The sequence below is a fragment of the Pinus tabuliformis genome, chromosome 1_1 (assembly GCF_031772625.1).
Source record: "Pinus tabuliformis cultivar Carrire ecotype Pingquan chromosome 1_1, CPIR1, whole genome shotgun sequence".
NCBI lineage: Eukaryota > Viridiplantae > Streptophyta > Pinopsida > Pinales > Pinaceae > Pinus > Pinus tabuliformis.
In genome coordinates, this window is record NC_142297.1 from 293,323,174 (window position 1) to 293,344,493 (window position 21,320).

Here is a 21,320-nt window from a genome sequence, read left to right on the forward strand (position 1 = left end):
TGGCAGATTCAATGAATTCAGCAAAAAGTTCTACATCCTTATTGAGCCTTCTGATTCCTCCTTTCTTCTCTAGGAGAGAGGTTATCATATTAAAATCCCCTCCCATGATTATCTTCGAGGTGGGGTGTCTAAGCTTTAAACTCATGAGAGAATTAAGAAAAGAAAATTTATCTTCTAACCTTTGTGGTCCATAAACATTTATGCATAAGTAAGTTTCAGAATTACCTATCATTTGAACTTCTGTGGCGACGAATGATCGTGTAGCTTCCATTGAGAGGATGCCTACCACTCTGGTGTCCCAAAGAGTAACTATGCCTCCTTCCCATCCCTGACTGGCTACGTCTATAAATTCTATAGGTTTACCCAACCTTTTGCTGATGTTCTCCATTTGATTAATGGCGCATTTGGTTTCGTGTATGAACATAATATCCGGATTTTGTTTTTGGAACTTCCTCTTAAGAAGTCTTTGTTTGGCTTGGCTATTGAGCCCTCTTGCATTCCATGAAATGATTTTCATTTATAACTAGATAAATTATTGGTAAGACGGGAAGGAATTTAGAGCCTTCATTTTGCCTGAATTTAACATTAGAATCCCTAAGTCGTGCAATACCTCCCCATTTGTTCTTCGGCCTCTTCTCTTTCTTTGCTTCAGAACTGTTGGATTAAGAGAGATGCTCTTTGAATGATTTCCTGTGATTTTTGCTATTCCTAATCTCCTGTTTTGCCTGTCTACTTCCGCCTTTTATCTTGCGATGAATAGATCACTGATCTTCCTTATTTCTTCTTCCGGAATATTTTCCAGTCCTTGAGTTCTCCAATTTTTTTCCATGTCTGGTAGGTTCACCCCTTCCTTTTCTAGAACTTCATTGAGCTCCATCTCCTCACTACCCCCATCACTGGTTAACATATCAGTATTTTCATCGTGTTCGTCTTCTAGCTCTTGCATTTGGACTTCTGTTCTGATTATATTTTCCTCCCCGTCCTTTGTTTTGTGTCCTTGCTTGTCTTTTGGCTCTTCATTAAGTTTCATTTCCCTGTTTGTTCCTTCTGAATCTGTATCGGTTTCCAGAATGCTGAAGGTGTTGTTGGTGATGCCTGGGTCTGCCCCTGCTCTGTTCATTCTTTTCCTGTTAGCTCTTTGTCTTGTTTTTGGCTTTGTGAAGGCTTCTTTGCTCTTTGCTGCTTGCTTTGGTTTGTGCTCTTCCCCTGTTCTGTTTAAAGGGCATTCTCTGACAAGGTGTCCGTGTTCATGACACCTTCTACATCGGAAGGGGATTTGCTCATAATCGATGGCTTGATAATAGTCCTCATCTCTAAATTCCAGCCATAGGCCTTCATGCAGAGCTCCTGAGACATCCATCTCCACACAGATTCTTGCACAGGAAGTGTATCTTCGTTGCATCATTGCTTCTGAAGCTTTGATGAAGGTTCCGAGATGGTCTCCTATTTGCTTAAGCGTCGCTAGTCCCCAATAGTCTATTGGAAGGGAGAATAGGTGGATCCACACAGGAACCTGTGTGAAGGTTTCTTTTTCGGGCACAAAGTTTGCTTTCCAGGGTCTCATATAGAGTCCTGCTGATGCAAAGAAGTAAGGACCTCCATCGAAGACCCTATCCTTGTCCTCTAAGTTCGTAAAAACAACAGTAAAAAAACCTTTTGCCCCAAGGTGTAGTTTAACATCACCTTTAGGTTTCCAATGTTGCTTGATCCATTGACAGAGCGCTCGTTCCGTTGGCCACAGTCCCATGAACTTGCATATTATTGCATGTTCCGTCATGTGTTCTCTATAGGCTTGAATGTCTGGATCTGAGAAAACCACTCTGAGGGTTTCGATTTTTTTTGGTTTGCATGCTCCTTGCGTTGCTTTGTTGGAACTGGGGTTTAGGGCTTTTGCTTTCTCCTCTTCCTCTCGAGAGTGCTTCTCTGCCTCATGTTCCTCTTCGCCCTCTATTTGGATATTTATTGGTGCTGTGTCTCTTTGGCTTGCATCTGCCCTTTTTTCGTTATTCTCCTGTCCATTGTTTACTTTTTCTTTCATTTTTGGGTTGTTTCTTGTTTCTTTTTGCAACTGTTGTGTCCTTTCTTTGCTGGTTCCGATGTTTTCCTTACGCTCTCCATAACCAGTGATTTTAAATCCTTCCTGCACTTTATGTTTCTGCATTACAACTTGCTTGAAGGATGGGGTCCCAGTCGACCCCCCGTTTACCATTTGTCGGGTCAGTCCTCAACCTCTGTAAAGTACATCCACTATTTTGTCTCTATGTGCTTCCAGAACTGGTGCTGAGCCTGCAGGTTTGAAGCACTAAACCCTAAACCCCGAAGCTCGCTCCTCCGCACTCTCAGTCCTCAACCATAGATATTAAACCTTATTCACAAACCCTAATGTTAATATAATCAAATTTAACATTAATATTAATATTGTTAATAATACTAATGGAGTTTTGAATAGGGAGGAGGGATGCGGACGTGCGCAGTTAGGGTTTGCAGACGGCGCAGCAGACGGGATTGACAGGCAAAAATCACGGGACAGAGGGCGAAGAAGGGCATGGAAGGTAGATTGAGAAAGGTAATTTTGCAAGACTCGCACCTCAAGCAAATAGTTTTCAGCAGCGAAGTGAGGGTAAATAATAAGAGATAAGAGCTGAGGGGGAAATGGAAAACCCACAAGGGAGGGGAGAGATCCCCTCCAAAAATGTGGTAGCACGGGAGACCAGTGCAAGCGGAATGCAGCATAACCAGAAGGAAAACTATGCACCTGTGATGGGTAACCTATGGTAAAAAAGGATGGGAGGAAAATGCCTACCAAGGGCACAAAAACAACCTAGATATGTCATTCCCTGCAATAAAATTGAGGAATACAACTGCTATATGAAGGACCATGCCTTGATATGTAAACTCATAGGCTACTGCCCAACTGAGAAGGAGTTATACAGATGGATTGACCAAAGGTGGAGACCAAAAGGTCATATAGATCTGAAACTAGGAGCAAAAGGGTTTTTCACAGCCATCTTTACGAATCTGGAGGACAAGGATAGGGTTTTTGAAGAAGGACCGTACTTCATGAACAATGCGGGCATGTTCATGAAATACTGGGAAGAAAGATATAACCCAGAAAAGGAAAAAATGTTGGATGCCCCTATCTAGGTTAGACTATTCGGACTCCCAGATGAATTCTGGGATCCTGAAATTCTAGAGGGAATTGGGAACACAATTGGGGGTTTTGTTAAAATTGCAGAAGCTACAAAACAAGGCAAATATACTTCATATGCAAGGATCTGTGTCTACATGAATTTATCACAACCCCTCCCAGAGAATATCGAGCTGGAATATCATGACGAAATCTGGCAACAACCAATAGATTATGAACATATTCCGTTCAGGTGCCGTAAATGCCATGAGTATGGTCATCTATATCGGAAATGCCCTCTGAATAAGGAAGAGGAGTCAAAGAGAAGTCAAGAGGAATATCAAAGAAATTCAGAAAAAATGGAGGAGGCAGACAGGGGTTTTCAACAGGTCACAAGAAGAAAGAAACAGAGCAAGGAGGGACCCAAATCCCAGCCACAAGAAAAGCCCCTTCATACAGCAAGTCAAAACAAGTTCCAAATACTTCAGAATGAGAACGAGGATTATGAAGTAAATCTGGAGGACGATGAAGATCCTGGAAACACACCAATGGAAATTGTAAGTGAAAATAAAGGAAAAGACGCAAATTTGGGGAAAACAATTGAAGAACGGGCTGAAGGAAAGGCAGAAACTGCAACAATGCAATCCCAGATGGAAGTGGAAAACCAGATAGAAAGTGAGGTGGAGGAGGAAAAAATCATGAAACAGTTAATTCAGGAATGGAAACATCTCGATAGTAGATTCATACCTGAGAAGCAGAAACAACTATACAAAGAAGCTTTTCAGAAGTACAAGGAAAAAAAAGGGGAGAACATGGATAAGCAGATAACTATAGGAAATGAACAAGGGAATGGACAGATGGGAATGGACGGCTCTGGCAAAAACAGTAGGAAAAGAGGTCGGAAAACGATGAGCGAAACCATTCAAACCGTGGGAGAAACGCTGATAAACTCAGGCAAAGTGATACCTCTGTCAGAGGTATTCTTCCCCTCCTATCAAAAGTTTTAAATGATTGTCATCAGTTGGAATATTAGGGGTTTGAATAGTAAAGGAAAACAGAGATATATGAAAGAGAAATTGAAAAAGGAGAAGCCTAGTATTATGATTCTACAGGAGACAAAAATTACAGTACAACAGCTGGAAGGAATAATCGACAAAAATAAACTGCAATACGAAGTTATGGGGTAAGACGCTATTGGCTCTGCGGGAGGTATTGCAATTTTGTGGAATCCAAACAATATCATCCTAGAAGGCTGGACCAGCATGAATAGAATCCTTACAGGCATTGGTAGGATAGTAGGAACAAAGGAAAAGGTTGTCATCTCAGGGGTTTATGGCCCTCCTTCTCCAGGAGAAAAAGAGAGTTTTATAAATAACATGAAAATAATCCGTAGAATATATCCAGAGGCTGCTTGGATCATAGGAGGTGATTTTAATTTAATCAGATCCCTAGAGGAGAAAAAAGGAGGGATAAGGAAGTTAGACCACTTCATGGATATGTTCAATGAAATGGTAGAAGATTTAAGACTAGTAGACATCCAGACTATTAATGGGATATGCACCTGGAACAATAGGAGGGGAGGCAAGAATCAAATAGCATCAAGGCTTGATCGCTTCCTAGTATCAGAAGCTATTATGAACAAGGATGCTTTCGTCGAAGCAAAAATCATACCATCCCTTGGATCTGATCATTGGCCTATTAGACTAGAGGTGGATACTAAAAGAAATCGTGGAAGAAGACCATTCAGGTTTGAAGCCTTCTAGTTAAGGGACCCCGGATTCATAAAGAAAGTGGAAGAATGGTGGACGCAAAGTACAGTGCAGGGAAAAGGAAAGATGCATACGTTCCAATTGAAACTGAAGGAGTTGAAAGGGAGAATTAAGAAATGGAACAAGGAAGAATTTGGTAACATTATGGAAGACAAACAAAAACTAGAGGGGGAAATGGAATCACTACAACAAAAGATGATAATGGAAGGTCGAACAGAGGAGAGCATTAGAGAAGAAGGGGTAATTCTTGGAAAACTAGAAGAAAGACGAAAGCAGGAAGAAGTTCTATGGTGGCAAAAATCAAGAATAAAGTGGTTAAGGGAGGGAGAAAGGAACACAAAATTCTTTCATCAGGCTATGATCAAACACAGACAAAGAAATAGGATTCTATCCATCAAAGATAAAAATGGGGATAGAGTAGTGGAGCAAGCTGAGATTGAGCAAGTCCTGGTGGATCATCATAAAAGTATCCTAACAGAACCTCAAGCCGACAGAACGGGAGCAATAAAGGAAATATGTTCGGCCATTCCTCGTTTAGTTACAGAAGACCAAAATAAGGCGCTGATGAGAGCAGTTAACTTAGAAGAGATAGAGGAAACTGTAAAATCTATGAAGAAAGGTACTGCTCCAGGTCCTGATGGCTTCACAGTTGATTTCTACCAGGCGGGATGGCACTTTCTGGGAAAAGAGATCCTAGATCTGATAGAAGAATCTCGGATGAACCAAAAGGTATGGCCTGCCATTAACTCTACTTTCTATGCTCTGATTCCTAAGGGTGATAATTTAGAAGATGCCAATGGTTTTAGACCCATAGCGTTGTGTAATGTTATCTACAAGATCATAACATCCGTGATCGCCAAAAGATTGAAACCCCTTCTGGACAAGTTAATATCTGTTGAACAAACGAGCTTTGTTGAAGGTAGACAAATCCTAGATGGCCTTGTAGTAACTCAAGAAGTTATTCACTCTCTAAAAATGAAAAAGCAAAAGGGTATGATGATTAAATTAGATCTGTCGAAAGCTTATGACAGACTAAACTGGAACTATTTGGAAGAAGTCCTTGAAAGTTTTGGTTTCAGTAGGAGGTGAATTAAGTGGATTCATAGTTTGATTTCTTCTCAGAATTTTTCCATTCTTGTTAATGGAACTCCCTCGAAAACCTTTAATGCGTCTAGAGGAATTAGACAGGGAGACCCATTATCTCCATTTCTTTTCATTCTAGCAGTTGAAGGTCTGGGTCGATATATTAAAAAAGAACGAGCAGCGAACAGAATCAAAGGTTTACAGCTTTGGGGAAATAATTTGCCCTTGACTCATCAACAATTCGTCGATGATATCATGCTATTTGGGGAACCAACTGTTAAGGAAGTGAGACACCTTAAAAGAATTCTGGATTTATTTGCTGAAGCTTCTGGACTGGAAATCAATAGAGATAAGTCTTGTATTTTCATATTTAATACTGTGGAACAGGTTAAAACTCACCTTATAAGATTGTTGGGCTTTAAGAGAGGAGAGCTGCCTACGAAATACTTGGGAAATCTATTGGACTTTACTTCCAAAAAGATGAAAAATTGGCAAGGAGTCCTGGACAAGCTGAGAAACAAAGTGGCAAACTGGGCCTTTCGAGTGCTAAACATAGCAGGAAGGGTGGTTCTGGAAAAATCAGTCCTCCAAGCTATCCCCATCTATCCCTTGTCGATAATGGCGGCCCCTTTAGGAGTCTGTGCGAAGATCAGAGAGATCATAAGAAATTTTATTTGGGGAGGGACAAACCAGCAGAAAAAATGGGCCCTAGTTTCTTGGAACCATTTAACTGAGAGGAAGGAAAAAGGGGGATTGGGTCTACGGGACCCAGAAAAACTCAACAAAGTGTTAGGAGCGAAGCTCTGGTGGCGCTGGTTAAGGGAGGGCAATGACCTGTGGAAAGCCATATGGAAAACTAAATACAATATGCCAGACTCAATAGTTGAGATTTTAAGACAGAGAGAAACCCCCAAGGGTTCAGCAATCTGGGACCTAGCTCGTCAAAACAGAGATTTGGTCGAGAATCATACATTCTGGGAGATTCGAGGTGGAGAGGAAGCTAATTTCTGGGATGACAAATGGCAACAGAAAGAAAGAATGAGTAGAATTCAGAGGGTGCAACAGCTTTAGGAAAGAATAGAAGGAGACCGAAAATGTGTCAGAGACTATTGGAAAGCAAATGATTTGGATGGAATCTAGAGAAAATGGACCAAACCGACCGAGTGGGACAGGGAGCTAAGTCAAGATCAACAAGAAGCTTACATGAAAGAGGTGGATTCCAGGAAAATTAGAGCCCGCACTGGAAAGGATCTCCTTAGGTGGGGGAAATCCATGAAAGGATCTTTCACCACCAAAGAGGCTTACTACTTAACAGATACGCAAGCCATAGCTGAGGAGAATCTAGATTGGAAGATTATATGGGGAAACAACTGGTGGCCGAAAGTATCCCTTTTCATATGGCTTGCAACTAATAATAAGATTTTAACTTGGGACAGAATTCAAAAAAAGGGCTTTAGTGGCTCGCCGAGATGCTGTCTCTGTAACACTGAAGTGGAGACCAGAAATCACCTACTGATTAACTGCTCGTTCGCAAAGAAGCTTTGGATGGACACAAGAAGAATATTCGGCAAATCTGAGATAGGCCCCAGAGATCTCAACGAAATTGTTTTCCAGTGGAATAAAGAGAAATTTCAATGTAAAGTTGTCAGCAGAGCATGGAATCTCATCTCAGGGTTCGTGCTATGGATGATATGGAAAGAGAGGAATCGCAGGGTGTTCCAGAATAAATTAAAGGATCCGGAAATAATTTGGGGACGAGCGGTCAAACTAATGAGGGAAACAATCCTGGTTGAGAAATGGGACGTGGAGGATTGGAAGGCAAATCAGTTTGAGGAGGGAATCTTGAACAATCTAAACCTAAAATTTGAGATGGTTCATCACAAGCAGAACCCCAGACATAATGCGCGGACCCAAAGCTCTGATAAATTTAGCTATCCCAGAGAAAACTTCATCAAATTAAACTTCGACGGAGCATCGAAAGGGAACCCTGGCGAAGCTGGTTTTGGAGGCATTTTCCGGGACAGTCATAAGCAGGTAAGGTGGATTTACGCCGATTGGGGTGGAGAAATGACGAACAATGAGGCTGAATTTTGGGCAATTCACCAGGGGTTGCGAATTGCTTTAAGAAATGGATACACCAATTTAGAAATTGTTGGGGATTCCCAGATCGCGGTTGAAATGCTGAAGAAGCTCAGCAATGGAAGAGACTGGGAAAAGATTACAAACAGCTGGCGAACGGCTGGAATTGTCCAGGAGATAGCGGATCTATTGAAAAGGATCGAATACAAACTCATCACTCACGTCAGAAGGAAAGGGAATCGCGCGGCCAATTTCATGGCGAATTGGGGATGCAAAGGTCGTGGCAGCACGGTAGACAACCAATGGAAAGCGGTGCGCGGTTGCAGGGAGTGGGCGGACCTGGCAAAAATCATAAATGAAGACCATGATCAAGCTACGAGCGAGAGTGCGGGGATCAATGAGCTGGATGGATGAGAGGGCGTGGAGATCCCGCTTAATGAATACAGGTCAGTCTGGACAGAGGGGTGTTATGATGACAGGGTACAGAGTAGTACATTGGCGGCGTGCGTGGAGAACGACACAGGATCATCCCCAATGTGAAACAATAAATGCTCGTGATCGGAGAGGAGGGTGGAGAGGCATGTCAGATCTCCCGACAGCTGAAATTAATCAAAGAATGATGGCCAAAGGAGACATCATCCCAGAAAGTAATCGGCGACAAGGCAAATTAGATTTAGAGGCGTACACGGAGGGCAGAGATCCGATATATATCCAAACGAGGAAGGAAAAGAAGTTATTTAGTTGTTTCCCAATTTGGCGAGCGGACAACACCGCTGAGAAACAGCAATACAGGATAGAGTTTACTTGGCACCAGAGTATTCCCTGCGGTAGAACTGGTGGTAACATGGAATCCCGGCTAAAAACCAGGACGACAGAGGAGCAACATAATGCAACTGACAGGAATAAGAGTCGGAAAGGCAAGGAAATTGTGAACGAGGAGCACCCAACTGAGATTTTGGAGATTGAGGACGAGTCCGAGGAGGAGGCACCCCGAGGCGAGGGGAACAAGAGGTCTTACTCTCAAGACGGATTAGCAGACGAGGAGCATCAGAAGATGAAGGGTGACCACCCTGCTCCGCAGGCGGCGAAGGTTAGGCGTTACGACATGAGAAGAAGAGACAGGGGTCTTGGCAGCGGTATGGATTCGGGCAGTAAAAGGGGTCGGGGACAGAGCAGGAAGACGCATGAGGAAGGCGAGAACTCCAGGCAGGACGCGGAACCAGCCAAAAAAACAAGGAGGACGGTGAATCAGAGAATTCGTCGGGCAGAGAGGGCTTACCAGCAGAACACCAATCCTGAGGTTAGAAGAATCATGCAATACCTAGAGGAGGAGTCTATCCAAGACCAATCTGATGAAGAGATGGAGGACTGGGAATTCCTGCTGCATGATCCAGGCCATACCAGGGGAAGAATGTCCCTATTTAAACAATATCTGCATATTTACTGGGTTATGAAAAGGCTGCTGGCAAAGGCTTTAGAGCAAGTTGCTTCGGAGATGGTGGAGATGGCGCAGGGAGGCCCTGATATGCGCAGAGAATTGAGTTTCATCCGCATTGCTCTGGAGAGGCAAGAGGAGAAATTAGATGAAATACAACAACTGCTGAAGGGAGTTCACCAGGGTGCAGATAGAGGAGCAAATCAGCAACCTGCAATGGACGATGTTTGAAAAGAGATATGTTCAGGAAAGCTCATAGTCTTACCAATTATAGTTTTTTGCATGTTTTAGATAGAGAAGTTTATTTCTTGCAGACTAGTAGAATCAGAGGATCTCAAGACTGTCTTGTTTATCTTGCTAGGATTATCAGACTTTGGGCCTTTTATTTTTGGTCGGCCATTAAAAACTATAGATGGCTTAAATACTCGGTTTCCCCATGTGGGCGAGTTTACAATGTTTTTGATACTATGTAATGTTTTATTTTCTATCCAGTAATAGAAAGAGTACCACCTCAGCTTACAAAAAAAAAATATTGTTAATAATACTAATACTAATAATAATATAATAATTATTATTATTAATAGACAACTTTATGAATATTAATATTTTTTTATTTCTTTTTGTAATTAGGTTGAGCCTAATCTGGGATCAACTTGCTTATTGTTTGGAAGAAGATTGATCTACCCATGATGTGATTCTTATCACCAGGAATGTGCAAGACTTGGTCGAGCCTACAAACCCCTTCGGAAGTTTAAATCCCCCAAAGTGGCTTTCATTTCTCAACCCCTCTCCATGAGGTTTGAACCTTTGACTTGGAAATAACTAAACCCCATGAAAACCAAATAGTCTACACCTCATAGGTTACTAATATTAATATTTTTATTATTAAAGATTTTTAAACTTTGACTATGATTGATCAAGGTTGACCTTGATTGAATAAGGTCGATCTTTCTTAACTTTGCCGATCATTTTCAAGAGGACTATGAGTCAATAAAGTTGACTATTATTAATTATAATAAGCATAGATTTGACCAAGTTTAATCATGATTAACTATTAATAATATATTCAATTATATAATAATACTAATATAGTCAACCTTATTATCATTATTAGTTGTCAACTTTATTAATATTAATATTAATATTGTAACATTATTAAATATTAGACTTTATTCATTAATCCTAATGTTAATGTTATAGTTAAATCTTATTAATATTAACGCACATTAATTAATATAGTCAACCTTAATAGTAAAAATAATATAATTATTGTTAATGTTATTAATAATATATTCAATCATATAACAACAACCACAATAATAATAATATAGTTGATATTATTATTAGTAGTATATTCTTTTTTTTTTCTAAAGTAAGAGACAGACCTTCTATTTCATTGAAGCAAGCAATTTACAATATATACAAACGTCCACTAAACTCTGTGGACTAAGGCAAAACAAACATTTTCTCTACTAAAAAAAGACACACCCACCCTTGAAATGTACCACCCTGACTCTTTAGGTTACATACAAAAAAATAAGCAATGGGCAAAGTTGGGCACGCGAGCCTTCCGCACAAATTCCTGCAAAAACGATCCATTAACCTGCCCCTTTGATTGCCGCAGTCCAAATTCCTCTCTTAATCTCACAACGAATATGCATATCGCTCTTGGAAGAAAAATGATGTTTAACCTCCCGACCCCACAAAACCGCACGATAAATCCTAATCGTTGAACAACTTTTTGAGAATGGACGACTGAGCTGAATATCGCACGGCCGAATGTTGTCGAACTTTAATGCGTGATGAGGGTGGTTTTCGGTCCCAACCCTCCTCCATGTGTCAAGCTCTATGTGGTATCGTAGCCCATTCTCCAAAACCACTTTTTGTTTGAAAGCGGTGTGATCACCTAAAAACCACTCGACTAGTGGTTTTATCACCTGACTATGGAAATTTGGATGATGATGCCTCCTTCTCCGCTGCCGACAGTTGTTCTCACAAGCTTTTCTCTGGACTGAGAAAAACTTTCGCCAAACACTGGGGATTTTTGAAGATGAGATTATCCTATCTGCCATTACCAACCAGGGCCAGCCTTCTACCTGTTTGACCCAAATGAGAGAAACAATCCGCGAAATGATCATCGAGACCTATCCTTTTTAGGTTTGTGCCAAAACACTTCTTTGTCCTTTTCCGCTAGGTTATGACTACGGGTTTTTAAAATGCTTTGTGGTATTGCTTGCCACCCTGTCGGAGCTCTGCTTTCCTTGCAGCAAACCCCTTGGTTGGCCAAGAAATCCGCCAGTTTGTTAGCCTCTCTGCGCACATGATTGAACCTGATTGAGTTAAGCCCCTGAAGGTGACCTTGAATTCTCTGGAAAACCCATATTAATTTCCATTCCTGAGAGACTTTCTCCGGTTCTGATCTGCAATGAATACTTTTTACCGAGTTAATAGCTAACTCAGAGTCGGCTTCAATGATCACATTGTGACAGTTCTCCTACTTCAAAAACTCTAGGCCCTGCTCCATCGCCATTAATTCTGCCATGTTATTGGTGGCTCTTCCTAAATGACAATGGAATAGGGAGAGGATATTACTTGCTTCATCCCTCAGAACCCCCCCATAGCCCGCTATACCAGGGTTACCTTTTGAGGCCCCATAGATATTGAATTTCAAAAAGCCTCTTGGAGGAGGTTGCCAATACTCCTTTTCAGAATCCTTTTTGTTTACTGATCTGTTCTGGTCTAGTAGGATGATCCCCTGCATGCCTAACAGCCTGAGAGTTCGAAGGTCAGCTCCTGAGGGAGGAATTTTGGGAAGAATCCTGATTGATGAGCTGACCGTTTCCTTGATCTGTTTTAGGATCTGATCAAACAGGCTAAGAGCGTGATTCTTTTCATTTTTGAAGATTCTCTTGTTCCTTTCTTTCCATATATTCCAAATAATAAAACTTGGCATGAGAGCCCAAGCTAGGTTGAGAACTTCATTATCTGAAAAGTGTCTTCTCCATCTGTTTAGGGTGTTTGTAATACTCTCTTTGTCCCTGTCAGACTGTTGAAAAATGTTGGCAAAAGCATCCCAAAGCCTGGAAGTGTAATTACAGCTATTGAGAAGATGTTCCATAGTTTCGTCTTGGGCTTCACAGAGCTGGCAGATGGAAGGTCCTAACATGCCTCTCTTTCTAATGTTGTCCCAAGTCAAGATTTTCCTGTGATGAACCAACCACATGAAGAGTTTGATCTTCATCCAACCTTGATGTCTCCAAAGGTTCAGCCAGGTTCAGTTTGGAGCCTGGGAAACCAACTCAAGGAGAATACTTTTTGCTTCCTTGATATTGAAGATGCCTTCGTTGTTGTTTCCCCATCTGAGTTGGTCTTGCCCTTCAGAAACCAAGATCATCCTTTGATAAAAACTTCTTCCAAGAGCCTTTGCCTTTGTTTTCAGTGTTCTGTCATTCCTGCAATCTATATTCTTCCATATCCTCCATTTTCCATTGTTGTGGGTATTATCCCAAAAAAATTTCACTCTTTTCAAGCCTTGGGTGTCAGTTTCATGCTTCAGGATCAAAAAATCCTCTTCTAACAATCTTGGTTCTTGTTGCCATTTGTCCTCCCAGAAAAGAGCCAGGTCTCCTTCTTTGATTTCCCAAAAGCTATTTCTTTAAACTAACCCTCTGTTCTCCCAGGCTTTATTCCAGATGACAGAGCCCTTTATGTTACTAGACATCCTTATGAGATCAGTATGCTGCCAAGAGCTGGCATATTTTTCTTTCCATATGCATGCCCATTGCGCCTTGGGATTTTTAACCCAATGACATTAGAGTTTGGCTCCTAGAACCTTACTTAGGATCTCATGGTCATCTAAGCCTGGGCCCCCATGATTCTCGGGTCTACAAATCCCATTTTTTCCTAGTTTCCTCCTTGCCCCAGAGAAAGTCTCTTTGGATGTTTCTGAATTGTTGCAAGACTCCTACGGGGGCAGGTAGCGTTGAAAGCATGAAAATTGGAATTTATTGGAGCACCGCCTTTGTCAACACTAGTTTGCCAGCCAGATTTAAAGATCTGCTCGTCCATTTTCTGACTTTGTCTTGCAGTTAGAGGAACTCCTAAATACTTTGAAGGGAGGGAATCCCTCTGAGAGCCTAAAATTCTCGAGATATTTCTCTGAATATAAATATTGGTATTAAAGAAAAATATCTTGGATTTCGAGAGATTGACTTCCATACCTGAGGCCATGGCAAAGTCATTCAGTATTTGTTTGAACGCCCGAGCCTCTTTGACAGTGGGGATACCTTGTAACATGGTATCATCTACAAATTGTTGATGTGTCAAAGCCTGACCATTCTCCTTCAGAGTGAGACCTTGAATTTTACCCATAACTCTGGCATGCTTGATAGATCTTCCAAGACCTTCCATCATGAGAATGAAGAGAAAGGGAGAAAGCGGATCCCCCTACCTCAGCCCTCTGGAAGGAATAAAAATCTTAGAAGGAGAGGCATCAACCAATATTTAAAAGCTAGAAGAGGTGACCAAGGCCATGACCCATCTTTATTAGTAGTAGTCGTCAATCTTTATTATTATTATTATTTTATCCTTGACTAAGGTTGACTAAGGTTGATTATAGTTGATCATGGTTGACTTAGGCTAACTATTGTTGATTATGGTCAACTAGGGTTAACAATAGTTGATATTAACTAAAGATTATTGAGATTAACTATGGTTGACTATATGACGGTTGACTATATTTGATTTTGTCATCATGTTGTAACATTGTGATTTCTTCATCACAGTGAGATAATTTTTTGTTCGTCACATTGTCATGCTGATTTTTTGTTTGTCACAATGTTATATTGATTTTTTGTTATTATTATTTTAATTTAATTTTCTAATTCTTATTTTAAATATATAAATGAATTTAAAATAAATTTTATTTTTAATTTTTTTAATTCTTATTTTAAATATAAAATGAATTTAAGATAAATATTAATTTTATTTTTTTTAATTTTTATTTTAAATATATAAATAAATTTAAAGTTCAAAAAATATAGATAAAATTATGTAATTTAAATAATTTAAATTTATAATTCCAACCTGATACTAAAGAATACGCACTTCTAATCTATTTGTAACCTAGACTCGAGTGTGAGAATGGTTAAGATAAATGATGGAAGCAGACGGTAAAGGAGTCTTTTAGATCTTGCTTTGCTAAACACCAAAATGGAGACAATATATGGATCCTAGACTTTATGTATTTGCAGTGGGTTCTCAACAATTGATGTTATTGAGATTAATTTAGAATACACTCAAGGATATTTATGAGGTCAAGAACACCAATCGATTGTTGTTCTTGAAGAGAAAGATTATCTCCATCAAGATGGAGGAGAATGGGACAATTGTAGCGTTCATTTCGCGAATCAAGGAGCTGAAGAACAAGTTGGGTGACATCGGTGAAGCTGTGTCAGATACAGATTTCGTCACGATTACTATTAATGGTATGACTGGCGAGTATTAGATGTTCATCACTTGCTTGAATGCAGGAGAAAAATCCCTAGTGTTTGAAGAATTGATAGGGATCCTCATGCAAGAGGAAAGTCGTTTGACTCAGAAACCCCAGAGTTCAGATCTGGTCTTAATGGCGAAGAGGAAGCCGTTCAAAGGAAAGCCAAATGTAGCATAGAAGAGTAGCGCAACCCCACAGAGAAAGATGCCCTTACCTTAAGGTACGAATTTCAATAGAAATGACTCTCCGGCCAAATTTTTTTATTGTGGTAGAATAGACCATATAGCTAGATACTGCATGAACAAAAATTTTGATGCAGGCAAGAAGAGACATAAGCAGAATGCAAGTCCTTTTATTGATGAGGAACAGAGTCAGAACATCAAACTGTTCATATGTGACTTTGCACTTTCGGCTAAGGATGATGAAGCAGATACCTGGTTTGTGGACACAGGTGCATCCATCCACATGAGCGGGAACCTACAGTGGTTTGAAGACTTCAAAGAAACTAGCAGTGGAGCAAACATCTATCTTGGCGATGATAGAGGGTACCAAATCAAAGGTTATGGTAATATTCCTGTTGTTTTTCCTGTTGGACATATTATACATATCCATAATGTGATATATGTACCTGGGATAAAAAAGAATCTGATCCCTGTTTCTACTATAACTGATCAGAATCTTAAGGTAATTTTTTATAAATCATATTGTGTCATTAAAGACCTGTTGGATTGTATGAAGCCTATTGCATGAGGTATTCGTGTGGGAGGATTGTAAAACCTAAATGTCAAAAGCACACCACATGAGGCATTGGCATCTGCCATGACTACAATGGAGTTATGGCACCAGAGGTTTGACCATATTAACTTCAATGATCTGCTGCTATTACAGAAAAGAGGTATGGTCGAAGGTCTTCTTGTTTTAAAACCTGTTCATATTGATTGTGATGCATGTGCACTAGGAGATAACTTTCCTGTGAATGCTAATAGAAGGAAGAGAGATATACTTGAGCTAGTACACATAGATTTATGCGGGCCTATGGAGACAAGATCATTAAGCGGTACATACTATTTTTTACTGTTCGTTGATGACTATACTAGATTTACTTGGGTGTATTTCCTCAGGAAGAAGAGCAACACTTTTGAATACTTCAAGGAGTTCAGAAGTATGGTTGAAAAGCAGAATGGTAAAAGCATAAGGATTCTCCGCTCGAATCAAGGGGGAGAGTACAAAAAATCTTGTGTCATTAAATACTGCAAAGATAATGGGATACAACAATAGTTTACAGTACCCCACACTCCTCAACAAAACAGGGTTGCAGAGAGGAAAAACAGAACCCTTGTGGAGTGTGCTCGCAATATGTTAAAAGGTAAGAATATTTCTAACGTCTTTTGGGCTGAAGCGATTAATACTGTAGTATATCTAAAGAGTAGGAGTCCAACAAGAAGTTTAGATTTCAAAAATCATTTTGAAGCTTTATTTGGTTATAAGCATGTAGTTAAGGATTTGAGAGTTTTTGGCAGTAAAGCCTTTGCCAGTGTCCCTAAGGAAGATAGAAAGAAATTAGATTCAAAGGCCATCAAATGTATTTTTCTTGGGTATTGTACAGAATTTAAGGCTGACAAACTATTTACTCCCTCTACTCATAAAGTTTTTGTGAGCAAATATGTAGTGTCTCATGAGCAGGTTAATGATGGAAGCCATGAGAGTGCTAATGAAGATTGGAACGTGCCCTTGTTGGTGGAAGAAGGAATTGATGAATCAGGTGATAGCAATGAGCAGATGCATCAACAATAGTAGCAGGAAGGGAAAGAAGATGATGTAGTTGTCAAGCCAAGTCTAGAAAATGATGATCAGACAAGGTTTGAAGCTACCCCACCACTCAGGAGATCAGATAGGAAAGCTTAGTTGCCAACGAGATATAGGGAAAATGCTTTTATAACTAGTATGATTAATGTTGTTGAACCCTCTAGTTATACAGAAGCCAGTGAATATAGTGAATGGAGGGATGCTATGGAAGTGGAGTATGAATCAATTCTCAAGAAAAAAACTTGGAATTTAGTTAAACTACCCAAACGAAAACAAGCCATAGGATGCAAATGGATGTATAAGCCTAAATTTAAAGTAGATGGGAGCATAGATAAGGATAAAGCTAGGTTGGTTGCAAAGGGGTATTCGCAGCAAGGAGGCATAGATTATGATGAAAAATTTTCACCTGTAGCTAAACTAAACACAATCAGAATGATAATTTCATTAGCTACGAAACACCATTGGATGATTCACTAGCTAGATGTTAAATCTGGATTTTTAAATTGGGACTTAAAATAAGAAGTCTACTTAGTGCAACCTGAGGGGTTTGTCAAACAAGGTGAAGAAAATTTAGTTTGTAGGTTGAAGAAAGCGATGTATGGACTAAAATAGGCACCCAGGTCATGGTATGACAAAATTGATTCATTTTTCTTGCAGCATGGTTATTAAAGGAGAAAAAATGACCCTAATCTTTATACCTTGTTTGATAAAGAGGAAATTATTGTTTTGATTTCTTTATATGTAGATGATCTAATCATTACAAGGAACACTGATGATCTCATTAAAGAAATCAAGGAGCAGATGTCACAAGTTTTTGAGATGAAAGACCTTGGAGAGTCACATTATTGTTTGGGGTTGGAAGTCTGGTAGGATCTTGGACAAACTTTTCTATCACAGAGTAAGTATGTAAGGATCTTACTGGAAAATTTCAGAATGGATCAGTGCAAAGCTGCAGCAGTACCTTTACAACAGAATTTAAAACTTAAAAATGATGATGGATCTAAGAAGGTAGATGCGATGTTGTATAGACAGTTGTTTGGGAGTCTAATCTACCTGACTACAACTAGCCTTGATTTGGCTTATGCAGTCAGTGCATTGAGCCAATTTATGTCAAATCCCCTTGAGAGCCATTAGGTTGCAGCTAAAGGTGTTTTAAGGTATCTCTACAGAACCTTAGATTTTGGTATTGTTTATACTGATTCGCGTGATGTTAGATTGACTGGTTTTTCAGACTCTGATTGGGCTAGAAATGTAGATGACAGACGATCCATAACAAGTTATGCATTCATCATTGGATCCGAGGTCATTATATGGAGTAGCAAAAAGCAGAACATAATATCATTGTCTTCTGCAAAAGCTGAATATCAAGCTATGTGTGCAGCAACATGTGAAGCAGTTTGGTTGAGGAGACTTCTCCTTGATGCTCGAGAAGAACAGAAGGTTGCAACAGTGATCAAATGTGACAATCAGAGCTCCATCAAACTTGCAAATAATCCAGTATTTCATAATAACACAAAGCATATCGATACACAATTTCATTTCGTCAGGGAGAAAGTTCAGTCAAAATAAATCCATATTGAGTATTTTAATAGTTGTGACAATGTTGTTGATATTTTTACCAAACTTCTTGGTAGAATCAAATTTGAGTTGTTTAGAGAAGTGTTAAGCATATCTGTAAATCCATTTTTCCATTAAGGGGGAGTGTTGAGATTAATGTAGAAACACTTTAAACCGAACCCTAGATTAGGATTTTGTCCCTATTTTCTAAGATTGTGTTCCACTTCCTTAAATGTGTGCATGTTAAATATATTCCTCATATAATGAATGAAAGACAGAGTGTGTTCTGCTGTGGCAGTCTTACACATGTGAAACTCAGGGGATTTGATAAAAATTGATTCATATTTTTGACAGATTTCACATTAAAGTGTTGTACTGGGTTCTCAATAATTGAACATGATTTGATAAAAATTGATTCATATTTTTGACAGATTTCACATTAAAGTGGTGTACTGGGTTCTCAATAATTGATTTCATGCTGAGGGGTTTATATCACAGTTACTAAATTTGGCCGAATGGGTTTGAAGAATTCGAAAATTGAACAATTCGGTCTGATTCGGCGATTAATCCGCTAAAATTCGGTTCGGTATATATCACGGTCTCTCAAATTTGATTTTTAAACTTTCTTTAATTTGTACTTTTCCAAAAGTCGTCGTCCATTTTTTGCGCATCAGTTTCCAGAAGTCGTCCATTAGTTGTGGGCTTTAATTATTCTGTTTATGTTGATGTTTACGAATATTGACTGGTTGAAACATAATTTCTATCGGCGGATGTATTGAGTCAGACAATACTGAAGAATGACGCGGATGTATTCAGTCAGACAATACTGAAAAATGAGGCCACAAGAGTTTCGAATCTGTTATTGGCGGTTTGTTCTAGAATATAGTAAAATGATTAAAATTTTCAGAGTTGTATATCATATGTTATGTTATCAAAATGATAACATAAAAAGTTCTGATATTAAATTTCCATTTCAATAATAAAATATATTTCTAGTCCACTTTCTTAACTTTTAAACTCTTTTTCATATAGTATTTTTTACCGGTGAGTAATGAAATTAGAACTATTTATTTATAACCAAATTTGAAATGGTTTTTCTTCTTTTTTTTAAGCCATTAGGAAAATATCATACTAGTCATAATTAGATGATTCTTAATTTATATTTTATTAAATTAATAATTAGGAAATTATCTAAAAAAATATTATTAGGAACAATTTATTGGCTACTATTTTTTGATTGATCAACTAGCCATTTTAAGGGTATAAGACATGTATGAACAATTTATTGGGTACTATTTTTTTATTGATCAACTAGCCATTTTAAGGGTATAAGACATGTATTTTTTTTCTTAATGCTAAAAGTTTGTTCTTTCCATTGCATCTGATCATTCACTACCATTGATTAGTTCTTTTAACTAATCTTCTTGGCTAATTTTATTTACAACTTTTATAATAAAATTGAAAATAAGTTTTGAGAAGTATTTGAGATTTTGAATCTCAAAATTGTTAATTTAAATCATTCCAAATTTAAAAAAAATGATTAATAATAACGATAATATATATATTGCCAAATTTTTTGTTTATTAGAATTTAAATGATTAGATAATTGATTTTTTTAGTATCGAATCTAATTCAATTAATTCGAATTCAAACTTGATAACTATGGTTAATAACACAATTAGAAATGTTCTCATACTTAAAGATGAATTTGTAATGAGTTATCAAAATTACATTCGACAAAAATATTACAAAAGCTAAGTAAATCTCATAGTTATGGCAGAATTTTCAATATTTCGAAAATTTGAGAGTCGGAGCTAAAAAGAGAAATTAACTATTTGACTTCACTCTCTCAAATTTCCTAATTATTTATAAACTTGCAATTGAATTACACAAAATTAAATTACCATTTCCAAAATAATTTGCAGTTTTCAAAATTGACAAGACAAAAACCTAACGGACTGGCTTAATAGAGAAAATAACATAAAAATATCATTGAATGGGTTTTTCAAAAGAAATATTTCAACTGGAATGCATTGGCAACATGCAATGATATCCCCAAAAGAAGCCCAGCTATATCATTTTCCTAAATGAATCCTCCCATATCCGCTATTTTATGTTAATGTTTACATCAGTTTGCATTGGAGTTTAAGGTGATGCTGACAGAAATCAACTACATCAATGCTTATATCAACTCCAGTATCTTGTCCGACTCCATATTTGGTACCATGGAATCCTTGTTTCCCAAAACAGAAGTTACATATTCAAAAGTCACTCTCTCACAGGGAATGGTAAGTCCCATCTGGTGATGGAATCCATACTCTTCCTCGGCCTTCTTGAGCAGCGCTTGAAAGAGAGGATGATTCAAATAAGTTGTAGGAACTATAAACCGAGCGCGCTCGCTCCCAACGTACACTGCAAAATATCCCTTGGGAACATCTATCGAATTGCTGTCATTGATATACTCAAATTCATTAGTCTCCTGTGAAATAACTCATTCTCTTTTCTCTTGGACAGCAGCTGCATCCCAGTGCCTTACTGGCAATGGCAAACTTATATAATTTTGTTGTTATTTTCTTGGGAAACACTACATGAGCTATTGTGTTTCCCATGGAAACAATTCTCAGCAGAGCAGACGATTCATACATGGGCATGGAAATTGGTTTTTTATTATGTAAGACCATGGGAAAGTGGGAGAGCACATAAGTTTGTTGAATTCAAGCATGGAATCGTAGAGGCATAGCGTAGTGCGTGTGCTGACGCGAACGCTGGTCTATTTTTTAGGTTGATGTCAGTTACTGTTATTAGGTAAGATAAGATGCGAGGGATCATTGTTTTTGCTTTGACAAATGCACTCCCCTTTTTAATTTGGAGGACAGTGGATCCTTCTTTGAATGGTCGTAACAGGGCGAAAGGAAAACGTCACGCTTTCGTTTGAATTTAGACGTTCAATGTGCGAACGATACTTATCAA

The 21,320-nt window shown here is 38.8% G+C and overlaps 1 pseudogene; it reads right to left on the reverse strand.

Moving 5' to 3' along the window:
- Positions 1-20,532: 20,532 nt before the first annotated feature.
- On the reverse strand, positions 20,533-21,001 carry LOC149212712 (auxin-responsive protein SAUR50 pseudogene; annotated as a pseudogene).
- Between the last annotated feature and the right edge of the window lie 319 nt (positions 21,002-21,320).